Genomic DNA, 17,446 nt, shown 5'->3' with positions numbered 1-17,446 from the left:
ATGACCCCCGTACCAAGCATTGGGGAAAGGCTTTCTGGACCCTCTGGGTCAGTCATACACTCTATAGGTTTCTATTTAAAAACCTGTAAAATCAAGGCTTGGGGGTCAGCACTGCTCTGTGTCTGGGGAGAAAGGTTTGAAAGGGTCACAGCTTTTAGTAGTCTATCTCATTTCACGAAACGTCATTGCCCCCCAGTCCACCTAGCCTCTAGGATTTGCCATATTGGGATTTTACCTGCGCGATTAGTTTCTCACACAGATCCAAAATTACAGCACGCTCACTGCAATGGGATCGGTTTGCTTTCAAAATCTTCTAGTAGTAGGTACTCCTCTCCTTCTTCAGAAACAAAAGATGACCCTTGTCTGGTTTATAATCACATAAGAAATGGAGCAAGATCACCATTCACAAGTCAGAACATCTGTCAAGCAAGTAACAAAAACTGGGAGACTCTTTCCAAAAGAGCCTTGTAGAAACACTGTGATCGGCCATGATGGCAGAAACGGTTTTATCAACAAGAGACCTCCCAGATAACGGAAATCATTAACAAACCTATAGTACAAACCTGCAGTGTAAGCCTACTGAGATGGTTTCGTGCAAGCTAGGCTTTTAAACTCTATACACACACGTGTACATATGTGTACATGCATGCACCCACTCACACCCATTCACACACACACACACGATGGCATGGATCATGTACCTGGTGGGTTCAGGCTTCTTGCTCTGACAGTTGATCAACAAGAGGTAGTCCTGGGGGTCATCCTGGAGGCCTAGAGTGTCTGGGTGTGGCGGGAGGCTGATGAGCTGGTAAGAAGGAGGTAGTGCTGCTGAGGAAGAGGCTTCCAGCTGGGTGGAGGCTGGTGCTGTATTCAGAGGGAAAGGTGAATCAACTGGTGCTTGCGAGGAGCTGCCAAGGGGCTTCACGGGATCTGCAATAAAGTTTAATTTTCTTCAATCTATCACAGTTTAAGGCTTTGTTCATGTTGTTAGACTAAACAGCTTTGAAGATAAACTCTTTTCATGCACAAAACCAGAATAAATGGTACATGTTGGTTAAAACAAATACCACCCAAGGCCACAGGCAGCGGTGCATGTGTGCAATGTTAGCTATTCTGAAGGCTGGTGTGGAAAACTTCTCACACTCAGGAGTTCCTCAGAACAAAGCAGCAAACACCACTTACATAGCCACATTTATGCGCTGTTTGATTCTTGTCAGAGATGTCTGAAGGATAACCTTCCCTTTATCGGGGGCCCTAAAGAAGTCTCAGTTGGGGCTGAGGAGATGCTCAGTTAGTTGGGAAAGTGCCTGCTATGCAAGCAGGAGGCCTGAATTGAGATCCCCGCAACACGCACGAAAAGCCAAGCAGACCCCTAAAGCTCACTGCCACCTAGTCTAACCCTCTTGAGCTTCGAGCAGAGTGAGAGACTGACTCAAATTGAAAGGAGATAGAGAAAGACATGATACCAACCTCTGGCATCCACACGCATGTGAACATGCATGTACACACGTCTACATCCCCTCCTCATGAGACCACGGTAATGGAACTCTGAACTACACTTAGTCTTGAAACTACTTACATTTAAAATAAAAATGTTCTATGATCTTAGCAGGACACATTTTTAATGCTAATTTAATTTACTGTGCACAGGTGTTTTGCTTGCACATATATCTATGCACTGTAACTACACGCATGCTTGGTGCCCTTGGAGGGCACAAGAGCGCATTGGGTGCTCTGGAAGTGGAGTTACAGGTGGTCACGAGCTACCATGTAGATACCAGTAATGGAACCTGTGGCCTCTGCAAGAACAGCCAGTACTCCAAACCACTGAGCCATCTCTCTCCAGTCAAGAGACAGGCATCTTGTTTGTTTTGTTTTGTGATTCCCCACCTCCCATGCCGAGGAAGTGTTTTCTAGGTCAAGCCAGTCTGACAAGGACAGCCTTGATGGCCACAGTGCTGATGGACGCTCCAGGGTCTGCTCTCTAGGCTATACCCAGGGTGCTGCTCATTCTTTCCTTTCTACTTCTCCCGTGGCTTGGGGAAAATCTGTCTAATTCAGAGGCTAGTGAAGATGGACTCTTCATCATCAGCATCAGAGCCTCTGCCCTGGGCTCGCACCATACCGGGCAGCTTGCAGAATTTTCAGGAAAAGACAGTCAGTGAACAAAGAAGCAATTCACACATCCCTTAATCATGTTCCCAAGTGATAAATGAAAATTGTGCAGAAGAATATGACTAGAAAATAAGTTGAGTAAGTTGTACGTCTAGAAATAAAACCCTCTGCAGTTTCTGACATGACAAAGTGCAATTCTAAGGGCCCTGGCAGATGGCAAGGCCATCATCAACAGCCAAGGAAAAGGCAATACTCAGATGTGAATGAACGAACAGAAAGGAGAAGGCTGAGGGAAAGTCAGACTTTAAAAAAGGAAATACGCAGCTGGGCGGTGGTGGTGCACGCCTTTAATCCCAGAGGCAGGCGGATCTCTGTGAGTTCGAGGCCGGCCTGGTCTACAAGAGCTAGTTCCAGGACAGGAACCAAAAGCTACGGAGAAAAAAAAAAAAGGAAATACGCAAAACATGCTAAAGGGTTACCACGCCATCAGCTCCTACTGAGCACAGTCATTTAACCTGATGACCTGAGTTCCGCTTCCACCACTCCCTGGTGGAGAGAAGGGCACACTGTGCTCTGACTTCCGCTCTGTGACATGTGTGTGCACTCACACACAAATAAATGATGTCAATTAAAATTTTTGAACTGTGCCTAAATCCTCTCTAACTTAAGATTTCCGCCAGAGTCAAACGGCCCCCAAAAGCCTGCTGTTGGACCTTACAGGCTGTGACGTCAGCCACTTCTGGGCCACAAGCCCCACGGCCTAGACCACTCCGCTCTCTGCCTTGCTTGGATTTCTGATCTTTTCCTCTCTCTAGGTATCTTCCTAAGAACAAACAGTGGTTCAAAGTCTGCATGCCCATGTAAAATCATTTCCCATGTCTCAACTCAGAATGCACCAGAGTATGATTGACACCTTTAAAGGCCTAACAAGCCCCTGGAGCAAACGCCTAATTGGAATTTCCTTAGAAAGCTAATAGACACCTCTAAGGCGAGACCTTCCAGCAAGTCTTCAGCACAGAAGGGAGATTATGATCTGAGTGGATCCACAAAGAATAAACTGGCTCACATGACCCCCTCACCCTATGTGTTGGTTTTTACTATTTAGGAACATCATGCTTGTGTTAAAAAGGAAATATAGGCGATTGACAAGAATGGGGGGGGGCAAGAGAGAGAAGATGGGGAAAGTAGTGAGTATGACTGTATGGTGGCGAGAATTCCAAGGAGCGTTGTGAGCAGCAAAGCAAAGATGTTGGTGCCAAAATGGATGGAGCTATTAAGATGGATCGTTTAATAAAGGTGGTGACACCCAGCATATTATAAACATCTCCCAAATCATTATTGATATCTTTGGTCAATATCTCCCCGTGAGGCAACTGAACAGAACGTTAAAATTCTCCCAAGGAAATACTATGTCAGCAACAACGAAAACCAGTCTTCCAGATAAAGACCGAGTTCCTTAGGACACAGCAGGAAGACAATTCCCTCACTCCCCTGCTGGGTGAAGCAACCTTTCTTACCTGGTCCACTTCTTAGGTGATTTCCTACAACAGGCGGGGTCTCCAGAGCTCTCATTCTCTATTGTGGATTTTGGGTTATACACATATATAAACGATAGTTGGAAAGTAAGAGTTTTGACGTCTGTCAGTAAGAGCAAGCACTTTGGTGCTCTTTCTCAACCAATCACATCTCAAAACCAGAAAGTAGGACACGCCAGTTTTATATTCACCAGGCAGTGGGAAAGGTATTTGAATTCTGAACTATTCCAGGAAATAATGTCACTTTAATAACACTCTTTTAAATTCTATAACCAGGATAACCAGTACTGTGGTGAAGAACTAATCCCCTTCATCTCTCCTCCTCATCTCTAAGCCATCCACAAAGTCTGCACCCTCTTCTGAATGGAACACGTTCTTGTCTGATGGATGTCAACTTAACACCTTCTCTGGCTCGACAGCTTTTGAGGACTTAGCAATACTTAGGGACTTTTTAACAGTCGAATCATTCTGAAAATTCTTCTTTAGTTTTGTCATCTAAGTACATCCTTATGGAGGAATACTTTTGATGTCAATCACAACCAAAAAAAAAGGCAAAACTAAACACCTGTATTTCCAAAACTCCCATATTCCCCTCATCTCAAAGAAACAAGAAAAAAATAACTCTGAGAGCCGATTCTACCTTCTCATCCCAATGTAAACAATATTCTTATTAGATCTTTGTTCTTTTCCCCTTTGCACTAAGATCAATATCTCCCCAAGTATTATCTGAGGCCCACCACCATCAAATCATCAGGTGGACCAGGGTTGGTTTTTAACTGTGGGATCCTAGGGCTGGAGAGGTGACTCAGCTATTATGTGCTTGCTATGGAGGCCCTGAGTTCAGTCCCCAGCAGTCACAGAAAATAAATAAGTAAAAAGCCAGGTGTGGCAGTGTGCACCTGTCACATTAATGCTGGAAAACCAGAGCAGGGGGATTCCTGGGCTCTACAAACCAGCCAGTCTAGACGATTAGTGAACTCCAGGTTAGTGAGAGGTCCAACCTCAAAAAAAATAAAAATAAAAAAGTAAGGTGGAGAGAGAGTGAGGACATTGGCGCAGACCTTCATCTTCCATCTGTACCAGTGCACACACGTGTGCACATACACAAATGTGTGTATCTACAAACCCCACAGACAAACACAAAATAGACAAATATATTTGCTTTTCTAAAAACAGAGTCCCTTTTCTTTGTACGTGTATGTGTGTCTATGTCCAGATATGTACAAGCCACAAGGGTCATGTGGTCAGATCCCCTGGAGCTGAGCCGCCCAATGTGGGTGCAGGAAATGAAACCTAGGCCTTCTGGAAGAGCCTCAAGTAAGGGAGTTTCTTGATAAGCACCCTCTCCAGCACAACACTTGGGGTTTTGTGGGTTTTTTTCTTTTTATTAATTTCTGGACCCTTACCTGTACTTACTAAAGTCATCAGGTGGGGGAAGGAAATAAAAACAGCAAGGCTGCACTTTAGAAGTGACACAGTGACGTCATGAACATGGAAATTTGAGGGCCACTACCTCAAACCTTCCATTTCCCCAAACCAAAGGACAACAAGGACTCTCCCAAGTCCTAACGTGGGGCCGCATTACATCTGAGATCCCGTGCTGGGTCTCTCCGCCTTCCATTTCAAACACAGGTAGAAGAGACAAGCGAGTTTGGCGAGCACATCTCCTACCCTACAAGAGCAGCAGTGCAGACTCGCTGGCCCGGCTCTGTGGCGACTGCCAATTACAGCAGCCAGACCAGCAAGAGGGCTTGATTACATGTAATTTATAAAAAGTAAACAAGTTGGGCGGCGTATGAACAGTGACTGGTGACCTTCCAGCCAGGAGGTAACAAAGAGTACGATCAATGACTCAGCACCCCCGCCCCCCACCCAGACAACAATGGCCTGTGCTCTATCTAGGAGAGTGAGGCAAATGAGCATGGGGTTGATATGAAGGACAATAGCTCTTTGGACAGAGGCTCTGCCTTGCACAGTCTTTCCCAACCCTAGAGTGTTCGAAATACACGCACAGAAATGACTGGTCTTGTCGTTCTGACCAGAGTGAAGAAACGCTTTGACTCTAGGGTCACAACTGAACCCTGCACCTTCTAGAATTGCAGCTTCTGGTGGAATCATGGGACAGAAACCCAACAGATAACACGGGGGAGGGGCTGCTCACTGTGGCACGCTGACAGTCAGGGTCGGGCCGTGGTGTGTTGTGGGGCTGGGCTGTACAATACAGGTTTGGTCCTGATACCACCTCCCTCCAGACGCTACAAAAGACATCGCCTTCAGACACAGCCACATGTCCTATACCTGGGTAAAACGGCCTCCCCACCTCATACCACACTGACTCCTCTATGGGGAAACATCTCAAGAAACAGGCTTGTTAGTAAGCCAGCTCATGGAGCGTATTTTTGAAATCATAAACATCGCAATGATTCTTGCTTTTAAACATATATAAGGGAGTCTTGTAAGCATATATAAGGCAGCAAATATATACGTTTTTAGGTGTATCCTAATTTTCTGAGAACTGTTCTATTCCCAGGGACCAAACAGTGACATCTCAGAATTGCTTGTGAGCTACCTGGGTGATGACAAAAGTGCCACATAACTGAGCTGAGTGACCTTTTTGCCACTGTCCTGATCTATCTGCTGACGTATGCAGTGGGACTTTATCTGCAAAGCATTTCTGTCCACTCAACAATCAGTGTATCCATGAATGAATGGTATGTATACAAAAGGGGCAGTATCTGGTGACCAAGATAGTTTAATAGAGCTTAGAATATATTTACATTACAAAATATATTTTTGCCTACCCTGCCGCTGTGTGTATATTCATATATTTTTGCAATTTTTGCAAGAGTTGGTTCTCCCTAATTCATCATATACTCCAGGGATCAAACTGAGGTCTTCAGACTTTAGGTAAGTGCTCTGTGGAGGTTTGAAAGAAAATGGGCCCCAAAAGGAGTGGCAATATGAGGAGGTGTGGCTTTGTTGGAGGAAGTGTGTCACTGTAGAGGCGGGCTTTGAGGTCTCATATATACTCATGCTCAAAATATCACCCAGTGTCTCAATTCACTTCCTGTTGCCTTTGGGTCAAGACGTAAGGCCTCTCAGCTCCAGCACCATGTCTGCCTGTGTGTTGCCTTGCTTCCCGCCATGATAACAATGGACTAAACCTCTGAACTGTAAGCAAGCCACCCCAATTAAATGTTTTCCTTTATAAGAGTTTCCAGGGTCATGGGGTCTCTTCAGAGCAACAGAAATTCTAAAACATACCCTTATCTAAATTTTCATTTTCTGCTTCTTTGGTTTTGGTTTGTTGACACAGGGTCTCACTATGCATCCTTGGCCAGCCTGAAACTCATTCTGTAGTTCCAGACTGCTTTCCAATGTGAACTCATCCTGTCTTGGCTAGCCAAGTGCTGAGATTATCCATCCAAGCCACCACACCTGGCTTTACATTTTCTATGCAAGGGGATCCCATGAGAGCAAAAGTGCCTGGAGCCCATAGAAGTTGCAATGGACTTTACCTACCAGTATCACACAGTCTCGGGGAAAATAAACAACTACGTAAGTAAATACAACCAAGGGTGGGAGTGGCATGCTTAAAGACACAACTGTCTTTTATTTATTTATTTATTTATTTATTTATTTTTGGTTTTTCGAGACAGGGTTTCTCTGTGGTTTTGAAGCCTGTCCTGGAACTAGCTCTGTAGACCAGGCTGGTCTCGAACTCACAGAGATCCGCTTGCCTCTGCCTCCTGAGTGTTGGGATTAAAGGCGTGTGCCACCATCGCCCGGCTTTTTTTTTTTTTGACACAACTGTCTTGCACAGTGTGTCTGTGCCGGTGATGGAGTCCAGGCTAGACCACAGAGAGGAGAATGAGAACCAGCAGAAGTTAGTGTAGTTGAAAAAACAGAAAAAGAAGGTCAAGCATTCCTTCAGGGGCTAAGGTGTGTGCAAAAGCCCAGAACGACAGGTCTCAGGGCCAACTGGGAACACAAGAGTCCAGCAAAGCTGAGGCAGAGGCTGCCTGAAGATGGTGGCATCAAACCTCCTGGAGGGATGTGGTCATGCCACATGATGAAGCCTGGTGAGCCAAGGCGAAAGGCCTGGCTATTACCAACAGCAAAGGAACGCAGCAGAACCATCAACCTCAGCCCAGGGCGATGGCATCATTAGATTTGTTTCAGAAAAGTTGCCTAGCTGCCTTCGCAAAGAGATCTCTGCAAGCCTGGATGCAGAGGCCAGCTAACAACTGCAGCTGTCCGGAGGGAAAGCAGCAGAGCCAATGGTCGAGAGCTGCTGAGGTAAACTGACACGGTCTGTTTCTGGTCACTGTGTACAGAAGGAGAAAGCCTGCGCTCTCAAGCCACTGGAGAAGGGCCGCAGTGCTGAGCACCGGGGACGCGATGGGGACACCAGGCCTGAAAGGTGAAATGCTGGCACAGCCACCTGGCCCTTCTACAGAGCAACTAAGCAATCTGATCCACAGACTGGCTGAGAGAATCCCCATGTTAGCAGCATAAAACGTGAGAGCATTTAACCATGCATTGAGATTTGCATATGGGCTTGACAGGTCAGAAACCACACAAGTTACAATACTTACAAGTTCCTTAAGAATTCTTATGAAATTGAGAGCCCAATGCTTTTTATCCTTTAAAAGTTGTCTGTGGGCATACGTCTGCCACACTGTGCGCAGGAGACGATCAGAGAAAAACTTGGAAGAGCCAGTTCTCTTCCACCACATTGGTTCTGGGGACTGAACTGGGTCGTGACACTTGGTGGCTAGTTCTGGGGACTGAATTGGGTCCTACTTGTTCTTTCTATAATCAAACACCGTTGCCTGCAGGGAGTAACCCAAAAGGTACTAAGAGAAATGAAATCTGGCAGATGGATGTGTTCCACTTTATGGAATTTGGTAAATTAAAATATGTACACCACACCATAGACACATATTCAAGTTTTTAATGGGCTAGTGGCCTGAGCTCAGAAAAGGCTGATTCAGTAATCACACACTTATTGGAAGTTATGGCCATCATGGGTATACCTGCACAAATAAAGACAGATAATGGTCCAGCATATGTATCTAAGAAAATGAAACACTTTTTTGATTATTATAATATAAAACACATTACAGGTATACCAAATAATCCTACAGGTCAGGCAGTTATAGAAAGATCAAATCGTACTATAAAGGACATGCTGAACAAACAGAAAGGGACAGAAAATACCCCCAGAAATAGATTGCATAATGCTCTATTAACCTTGAATTTTCTTAACGCTAATGAGAAAGGAACGACAGCAACAGAAAGTCATTGGATAATGGAAAAGTCTACTGAACTAAATCAACCGATTTATTTCAAAGATATCCTGACCTCTCAATGGAAGCCAGGAGATGTGTGACATTGGGGAAGGGATTTTGCTCTTGCTTCCACAGGAGAAGAAAAATTGTGGATACCATCATAATTAATAAAGGTTCAATTTGAAGAGGAGAAACCTCTTGGAAAGGAGAAATGACAACTCATCCACAATGATGATATTCATACAGGTGGTAAGAAAAACATATAGAATGGGGGCAGGGTTCTGTTCTTATCACCACAGGAAATCACTCATCTTTGAGAAATTCAAGGGACCCTGGATGTTTGGATACTGACAGATGGAAAAACACCTGCCCAATAGGAATTATCAAGAAAACTGAATAGGTTGTGTAAGTAAAATATACTAAACCATATTTCTAAATTTATAGAGCTGGTTTTGAAGTTGGACTCTGGCTCAGTCCCTCTCCAATTCCAAGCCTGTTGGTAAGAGAAAAACCCAGAGTTTCTGGAGTTTCTGTCTCATGTCAAGAGCCATGATATGGGACAGAAAGAAATATGAGTTTAGAAAACATCTTTGCTTTTCTTCATATCTATCATACTTTTCATTGAATATATCTATCATGCCTTTCATTGAATATATATATATGTCTATATATGTCTATATGATTAATGCTTAAGTTTTTCACAATGAACAATGAGTTTTTCCTAAAGTGACATTTGAAGTTTCCAGGAAGAAGATGGGGCCCCACAACAACAACTCTACCTGGTTGATATGACGTCATGATACTGATAGCGCTACTGCAAGACCTGTTTTGGATACCAGCTGCACAAGACGATTCCAACTTGGTTAGCTGAAATGGTGCACATCGTATACAACATTTTGGCAAGACCTCCACAAAATACTCAGAGACTATTGGCAATTTTAAAAGACATTGATCTTGAAATTTAACCATCATTTTACTTTCACAGGATCCCCCATAAAGAATGGCATCCCCATGACAGCTGGAAGTAACTCTAGAGGACGACATCCCCTCTCCCAGTAAAGTTTGCCCTTGGGTTTAGGCACATCATTTAGGGGTTGATTATAATTAGTATATGATTGAGGGTTGGGGGAGGAATTTTATAAGCTCAGGGATCATTTGACAAAAACAAGAGAGGGATAATGGGATGATGGGGTAATAGATTGGTATTTGTTGGTACGAGGATATTGGTATCGATTCTTATATATTGATACAAAGTGAAATTATATTGACTATTGTATGCATGCATGTTTCTACCTCTGTTTAAAACATTTTTTATGCATTGACATATATTGTATTGATATATATATATATTGTATATATTTACCATATTGCAGTGTACATTTCTACCCCTGATTAAGATACTTATATATTGTTTGTGTATTGATATATATTTACCATAGTGCAATGTATATTTGTACATTGTTTATATTTGGAGGTCATTGTCCTCATTTGTTTCATAGTCGTTTATTATCTCAGTCTTTAAGTTAGATAGGTATTGAGAATTATATAGCTCAATAGTATTCTAAATTTGTCCTTTATAATTAGACTAATCAGGTTCTTTAGATACATAGAGATTATACTCGGTATAGATAGCTAATCTTCAACCTCTTCAAAGAGCTGTAGAAAATGGCCTTTAATCTAACTCAGAGTTTTGTGGTAGTGAGACACAATTGCTCCTGGCAACACTGCTCTATTCCTGAGAGAATGTTGAGCACCAAAGACACTCCACTGGGAGCTTGTCTTCTTGGCTGAACTGGCCTTTAGGCAAAGAAATGCCCATACCTCAACTACTGACAGAGATACAGAGCATACATCAATGGATAAAACAGGACTGTCATATCCTGCCAAGACAGGGTAAGATAGTTTTGACAAGTTTCTTGCCTTTGAAAATGGTATGTCAGTTATGTTAGGCCTTAGCCAAAGTTGGTTGCTTCAATGCTGCAAACGTGACCTTGGGTGATTGCCCAGGTAGCTAGTTGTCCCTGTGATTTGTTGCATGTTTTGGAAGTTGTTTGATTGCACTTCCTAATTACTCAGGTAACATTTTTTCCCTTCTCAGATCTTTGATGGGGTTGAAGACTATATAAATGTAGTTACTTTCCACTCATGACTTGGCCAAGCTATTCATTATACAAGACCTAAGCTAGTTAGAATAGGATATTTGTACATATTGTATATAATTCCGTAGTAGTTTTAGAACTCTCTTACTTAAGCAAAAGGGGGAGGTGTTGCGGGAGATCCTTCTGCTCCTCCAGCCAATAGCCGCTGAGATACCAGCCCATTGGGGCGTGGTCTCTCTCCCTTTAAAAAAGCGGTCACTTCCCTCCTCACTCTCTCTTACTTCCTGTTCCACTTCCGGCGACTAGACTCCCTTCCTGATTGCACAGAGAGCTGTTGTCTGGGACGGTGATCTGTAAGTTTTTTCCCCTTTAAATAAATAACCATTCTATTAATCATAATTCCAAGCAGGTGTGGGATTGTTTGTGATTTACGCCTTAACCTTCAAATTCTTTTTTATATTTGTGAGGTTTTCTTTAGTATTCCTGCTAGGATTTTAGTTATGGTTAGATTTAGACTTGGGCTGGTGTTAGAAATAGGGTTAGATACAAACTTAAAAATGGAGCTATGGGAGCATTAAATTTAAAGTTCATGTGATTAGGGTTAGGAATAGAGATTGGTGTAACACTGGTATAAGGTATAGTTACTGTTAAAAATGGTTTATAGTTAGTTATAGTCCTAGTTTTACACTCGGTTACGTGACCAGTTAGGGTCATTTAATTCTTATTGAGAGATAGTTCCCTAGGACAATGGTACATGGTTTCTAACAACGTTTATTCTAGAGTGTCTTTTCAAGGGTGTTTATAAACAGCCTCAGGCAGGGAGCTTATCTTTTCCTAACCAAGGCTGTAAGAAGAGACAAAGTCTCCCTCCAGGTTAGTTAGCTTATGGTTCTCTAGAGACTGGAAATTCTAAGTATGCCTACTGTACCTGAAGCACTGCCTTATGTACTCTTCACATAAGCCTTTGTGACTTGAACACAAGGTCCACCAATGCAAGCATACTCCTGTTTGTTCTGACTGCTGTCTTATGAGTAAATGTGACCTGTGTTTCATGTCTTCTGCTAACACCCAAGGACTGAAGAAGTTAAAAGGCCAGCTTAAGCATTGGTCCCCTTACTATTGCTGTAACAGAACTCCCGAGATAATTGACTACTAAGAGAAAGGAGTATTCTAGCTCCCAACTACAAGGTTGATTGAAAGAACCTATAGATTTTAGGGCCTCTGGCGTGGTTGTTAAGACAGTCACAGCAGGGTACACAGGGCCCAGAAAACAGTTGATTTCATGGCCAAGATGCAAGGGGTGACAGAAAGGGCCCATTTGACAGCATGCTCCCGGGCCCTAAGGACCTACCACTTCCCCCCAGTAGCACCGCCCTAGAGACCAAGCCCTTCAACATATGGGCCTTTGGGAGACATCTGTCACTCAAACCATAGCAGCTTGCACACACAGTCCTATCTCATGCCCTTCCAGGCCTTGCCAGCCTAATAGCATCCTTGGATTAGCTTCCATCCTGAAGTTGGGTTATTTCTGTATCAGGCCTGCTGCTTTTGACAATGATAGCCACTTTCCCTCTAGATACTCTGGGCAATGAATGTTGCTAGGTAGCTTATTCTGGGTCTCTATTCTTCCATTTTCATTGATTAGAAGGCCGATAGCATTACATTGCTTCTCCAGTAGCAGCTACACTCACAGGAAGTGGTTTCTAAGGCAGTATGGGCAGTAACACTTCTTTTATCAATGCTTTTCTCTGGCCCCATTTGGGGAGATAAAGTCAGAATTTGATGCCTATGTTAGCAACACATGAAAAATCCATTCCCATGTCCCTCTCTTACATGTCTAAGTTCTTTCCTCTTTGTCTGGGGTGATGGTAGTTAAGAGCACTGGCTGCTCTTCCAGGGTTTTCTTCCAGTAAACACATGGCAGCTCACAACCAGTTCCAGAGAATCTGTTGCTCTCTTCTGTCCTCCGTGGGCAGCAAACACATGCGCGAGGCACAGACATTCCTGCAGACAACATACCCACACACATAAAAAACAAAAAAAATTCTTTCCTCTATAATATGTGAAGGAAATGTCAGGGCTTGGCTATATTCAGTGCAGAGCCCCATATTCAGTTAGCATGGCTTGCTGGAGTCAGGGAAGTGTGCTGGCAAGGTCTGTTAGTTTTCTGACATTGCTGTGACCACAAAGCCTGAGTGAATTGACTTCAGGGAAGACTTATTGTGGTTCGTGGTTCCTGAGGGTCCCATCCATCAGTGCACAGAGAGCATGGTAGGGCAGCTCAGTTGATGGCATGAGACACACGTGGTGGAGACCCCAGAGTTCAGGGCAGGAGCCAGCGGCAGGTGTAACCCCCAAAGCCCTTGCCTTTGATTGCTTCTACCAGGGTGGCTCTATTTCCTACAGGCTCCACAGGTTCCCCAAACACAGCACCACCAGTGAGGGGGCAAACATTCAAGACTGGCATTTCAGATTCAAGCCACAACCGATGACAGAGGTTTCAACACACATACACCAGCCATGAAATACTTTGGCCTTGGAGTACACCTTCCATCCAACTTAGATTCCATGGCATGAAGGGACATAAACGACTGGCAAATAGAATTAATCAGACTAGCTTTAATATAAAATATTCATCTTTAATAAGGAGAAGAAGAGGGGAGCTTACAAAGCCAGGGTTCGAGCGAAGAGCAGCAAACAAAGAGAGGACGGGGAGCACACCCACCAGATTTATAGGTAAATATTGGCCTAAGGGGTACATGCCCTACAAACAAGGTGATTGGCTGGGGCTTCCCCTTCAATGGCATGTGACCATTGGGGCACAATGCACCAAGCTCTGAAACCCTAATACTCACCTGCTTTCAGTGAACCCCGAGACAAGGACAAACTGCAGCGTCTGAGCCAGGTTGTCCGGCGTCACTGGGTGTGTGGAGGACACGTGAAAGGGCAACCCCTCAATGAAAGGACAGGATGTCTGGGGGCGCTGCACCCTTGGAATGTGGAGCTGCACAGGAATGAAGTCGCAGCCTCCCAAATTATTATGCGTCCTGCGGGGAGTTCCGAATTCCTGAAGTGTAGAATGTGCGGTGGGTGCTTCCTGCCACCCATCTAGCTTTACCCAAAATAATTACATGGAAACAGTTACCAAGCAAGAAGTAAAGTTATAATATTTATATCTATTTTATGTTTTACAATAACAAAGGAAAACTATAACTAACTATTCTTCAACTCCATCAAAGATTCCAGAAGGATATAATATTATCTAAGTAAATGAGAAGAAGTAAGAAACTTCAAAAACCCTAGAAATGACAGAAACATCTTGCTACCTGGACAGCCATCCAAAGTTCCTCTGTATGGTTGGGGCATCCATCTTCAGCCTACAGGCCCATAGTTTCCAGCAGATATTTCCATGAAGCAGAAAGTTTCAAAGGCAGTTCAGTCATTTTTTTTCTGTGTCCTGCAGAATGTCTCGCAGACTCTTTCATGAATCAGGAACTCCGAAGGATCATCTCACCTTTAGGCAAGTTCAACAGTCCTCTTTCTGCAGGTTCTTTGTGTCCAGCTCATATAACAGTCCAGGCAAGAGCAGTTTTTTGCCCAAATGGCTAGCAAACTCCATAAGGAGCCTCTTCGATGCCCATCTTCCTCTTGAAGTAGATTGGTGCTGCCAGGAGCAGACGTGTCTCATTGCCATGAAAAGTCCTAAGTTATTAAAACATCTTAAATGCCATGTTCTGTAGTCTTTGAAAGATATGAAGAATGTCTATTTAATTGAAATCTATCTCTACATATCTAGAAAATCTAATTAACATGACTATAAGCTTGACTATTATTGATGATATTTTGGGGCTGTCCGAACTAAACTGCTCAAGGTGTGATTTACAGGCACTGTTTATATTAGCAGTAACAAGAATAGCAATATGATTCTGTGGTCTTTTGGCTTCTGCAACTGGCCAATGTCAAGTCCATGCATCTCCCCTGTTTCCTCCCTATAGTTCCTAAATGTTATTCTTTGAATCCATGTTAGCTTACCTCATGGCTGTCACCAAACAGAGGGGAAGGAACCTTTCCCCATATCCCCTTATGGGTTATATTGTTTGTGATTTATTATCTTGGTTTGTCATGTGGAAGGAGGGTTTTTTTTTAAAAAAAAAGATCTATTTAAAAAAAAACAAAGAAAACAATCTTTTTTCATTATGAATACCAATCCAAGTTCCCACTCCCTCCTCTCCTCCCATTACCTCCACATACTCTCCCAGCCCACCCCCAGCCACTCCTCAGAGAGGGTAAGGCACATTGCTTTGGGGAAGGTCCAAGGCCCTCCCTACTACATCAAGGTTGAGCAAAGTATCCATCCAAAGAAAACAGGTTCCCCAAAAGCCAGTACAAGCAATAGGGATAAATCCTGGTGCCACTGCCAGTGGCCCCTCAGTCTGCCCCAGTCATGCAACTGTCAACCACATCCAGAGGGACTAGTTTCGTCCTATGCTTGTTTCTTCCCAGTCCAGCAGATGCTAGTGAGCTCCCATTCGCTGTAGGAATTCCTACAGCCAGTAGCCTTTAAGTTACCCTCCCACTTGGGCATGGCCTCATATACTATTTATGCTGATATAAAGCATGCGTCCAGTCTCTCTTTTCTGGCCGCTGGATTCAGTTGCTGTTCCCTGTTGGAGCAGAGGATTTGATCTATGAGTATACCCCTAAATAAAAAAAATTATTATACTCAATTCTGAGCTAGTGTGGGATTTCTTTTAGTGTCTTTCTTTTCCCATTAGCTCAGGTAAACTGTTTCAGTGGGTCAACCCATCATGGTCGTGACCTCTTTGCTCATATTCTCATTCCTCCCACTCTTCAGCTGGACTTTGGGAGCTCAGCCCGGTGCTCTGATGCGGGTTTCTGCCTCTGTCTCCATCAGTTGTTGGATGAGGTTCTATGGTGATATTTAAGATATTCATCAGTCTGACTACAAGGCAAGGCCAGTTCAGGCACCCTCTCCTCTACTGTTCAGGGTCTTAGCTGGGGTCATCCTTGTGGATTCCTGGGAATTTCTCTAGAGCCAGGTTTCTTACTAACCCCGTAATGGTTCCCTCAATCAAGATTTCTCTTTCCTAGGTTTATTGTGTATATGGTGCTCTGTCTGCATGTGTGCCTGCACCCAGCAGAGGGCATCATATGTGGCTGCTGGGAATTGAACTCGGGACCTCTGGAAGAGTAGTCTCTCCAGTCCTGTGGAAGGAGTTTTACAGGTCCAGGACATGGTTATCTTTCCTAGTAACCCTCCCTCCACAGGCAGGAGCGCAGACTGGCAGCCCAGTAGTGAGCTGTGTCAGTGTGTATGTCTGCACGTGTGTGTCCCTTCTGCTTTGTGAAGCGAATCCTGAGTGGCTGGCCAGTGATTTTGCTTCATGGCATTCTTATCGCTGCTCCTTCTCTGCACCACACCGTGCTAGGCGTAACTGTCTGACTCTGGAGTTAGGCTCTGACACCTGCCCCCATTAAATTGGTTTTCCAATCTTTTGTGTGTGTGTGTGTGTGTGTGTGTGTGTGTGTGTGTGTGTGATATAAAATTATATTTCCGTGGGGTGAGAACTACATTAGGAACAAGCTAGGCAAAGCAAAGATCCAGCTACTCGGGAGAGAATGAGAAGACTGCATGGGAAACCTGAGCAGAACAAAAGGAGGGGCTGGGGTCTCCGTCTCTATCCACCTAGTGACATGGTGGGGACTTTATTTTCAGCCCCTGGTTTTACAGGCCCTTGTTCTCTCTCTGAATTCATTGCAGAGCCTTGTAAAGTCAGCAGATCTTGCTGTAAAGTCAGGGACTATCAACTGTGGGGCATGGTGGCACACACTCTTAATACTAGCACTGGAGAAGCAGAAACAGGTGAATGTCTATGAATTTTAGGCCAGTCTGTCTACACACAGAGACTGTCAAGAAAGAAGGGAGGAAGAAAGAAAGGGTGGGAGGATAGGAGGGAGGGAAGGAGGGAAGAAGAAAGGAAGGAAGGGAAAAGGAAGGAAGGATGGGAGGAAGGGAGGAAGGAAAGAAAGAAAGAAAGAAAGAAGTAAGGACATCTTTGAAATAAAGCAGAGCCTTTATGAGAGAACATATTTAGGTGAAAAACTCAATATGTCTGTTTTCTCTACTTTTGGGTAGAAGTTAAACCAAAAATGAACTCCCTCTTAAAAACACATGCAGAGTCCGGCCTGCATCTGACATCTCTGTCTCTTCATTGCCCTGTTTTTAACAATAGTTCTTAATGGTTCAAGAATTTTAGTTTTTTTCTGAGGAACTCACAGTCTAAGAGAAACACACAAACATTTAATGGCTGTAACAATGATGTGGGAGCGTCATATATCAATCTGTTGATTTCATTGGTTAAGCAATAAAAAGAAACTGCTT

Source organism: Microtus pennsylvanicus, chromosome 6 (assembly GCF_037038515.1).
Source record: "Microtus pennsylvanicus isolate mMicPen1 chromosome 6, mMicPen1.hap1, whole genome shotgun sequence".
NCBI lineage: Eukaryota > Metazoa > Chordata > Mammalia > Rodentia > Cricetidae > Microtus > Microtus pennsylvanicus.
Note: the sequence above shows the minus strand (reverse complement) of the source record.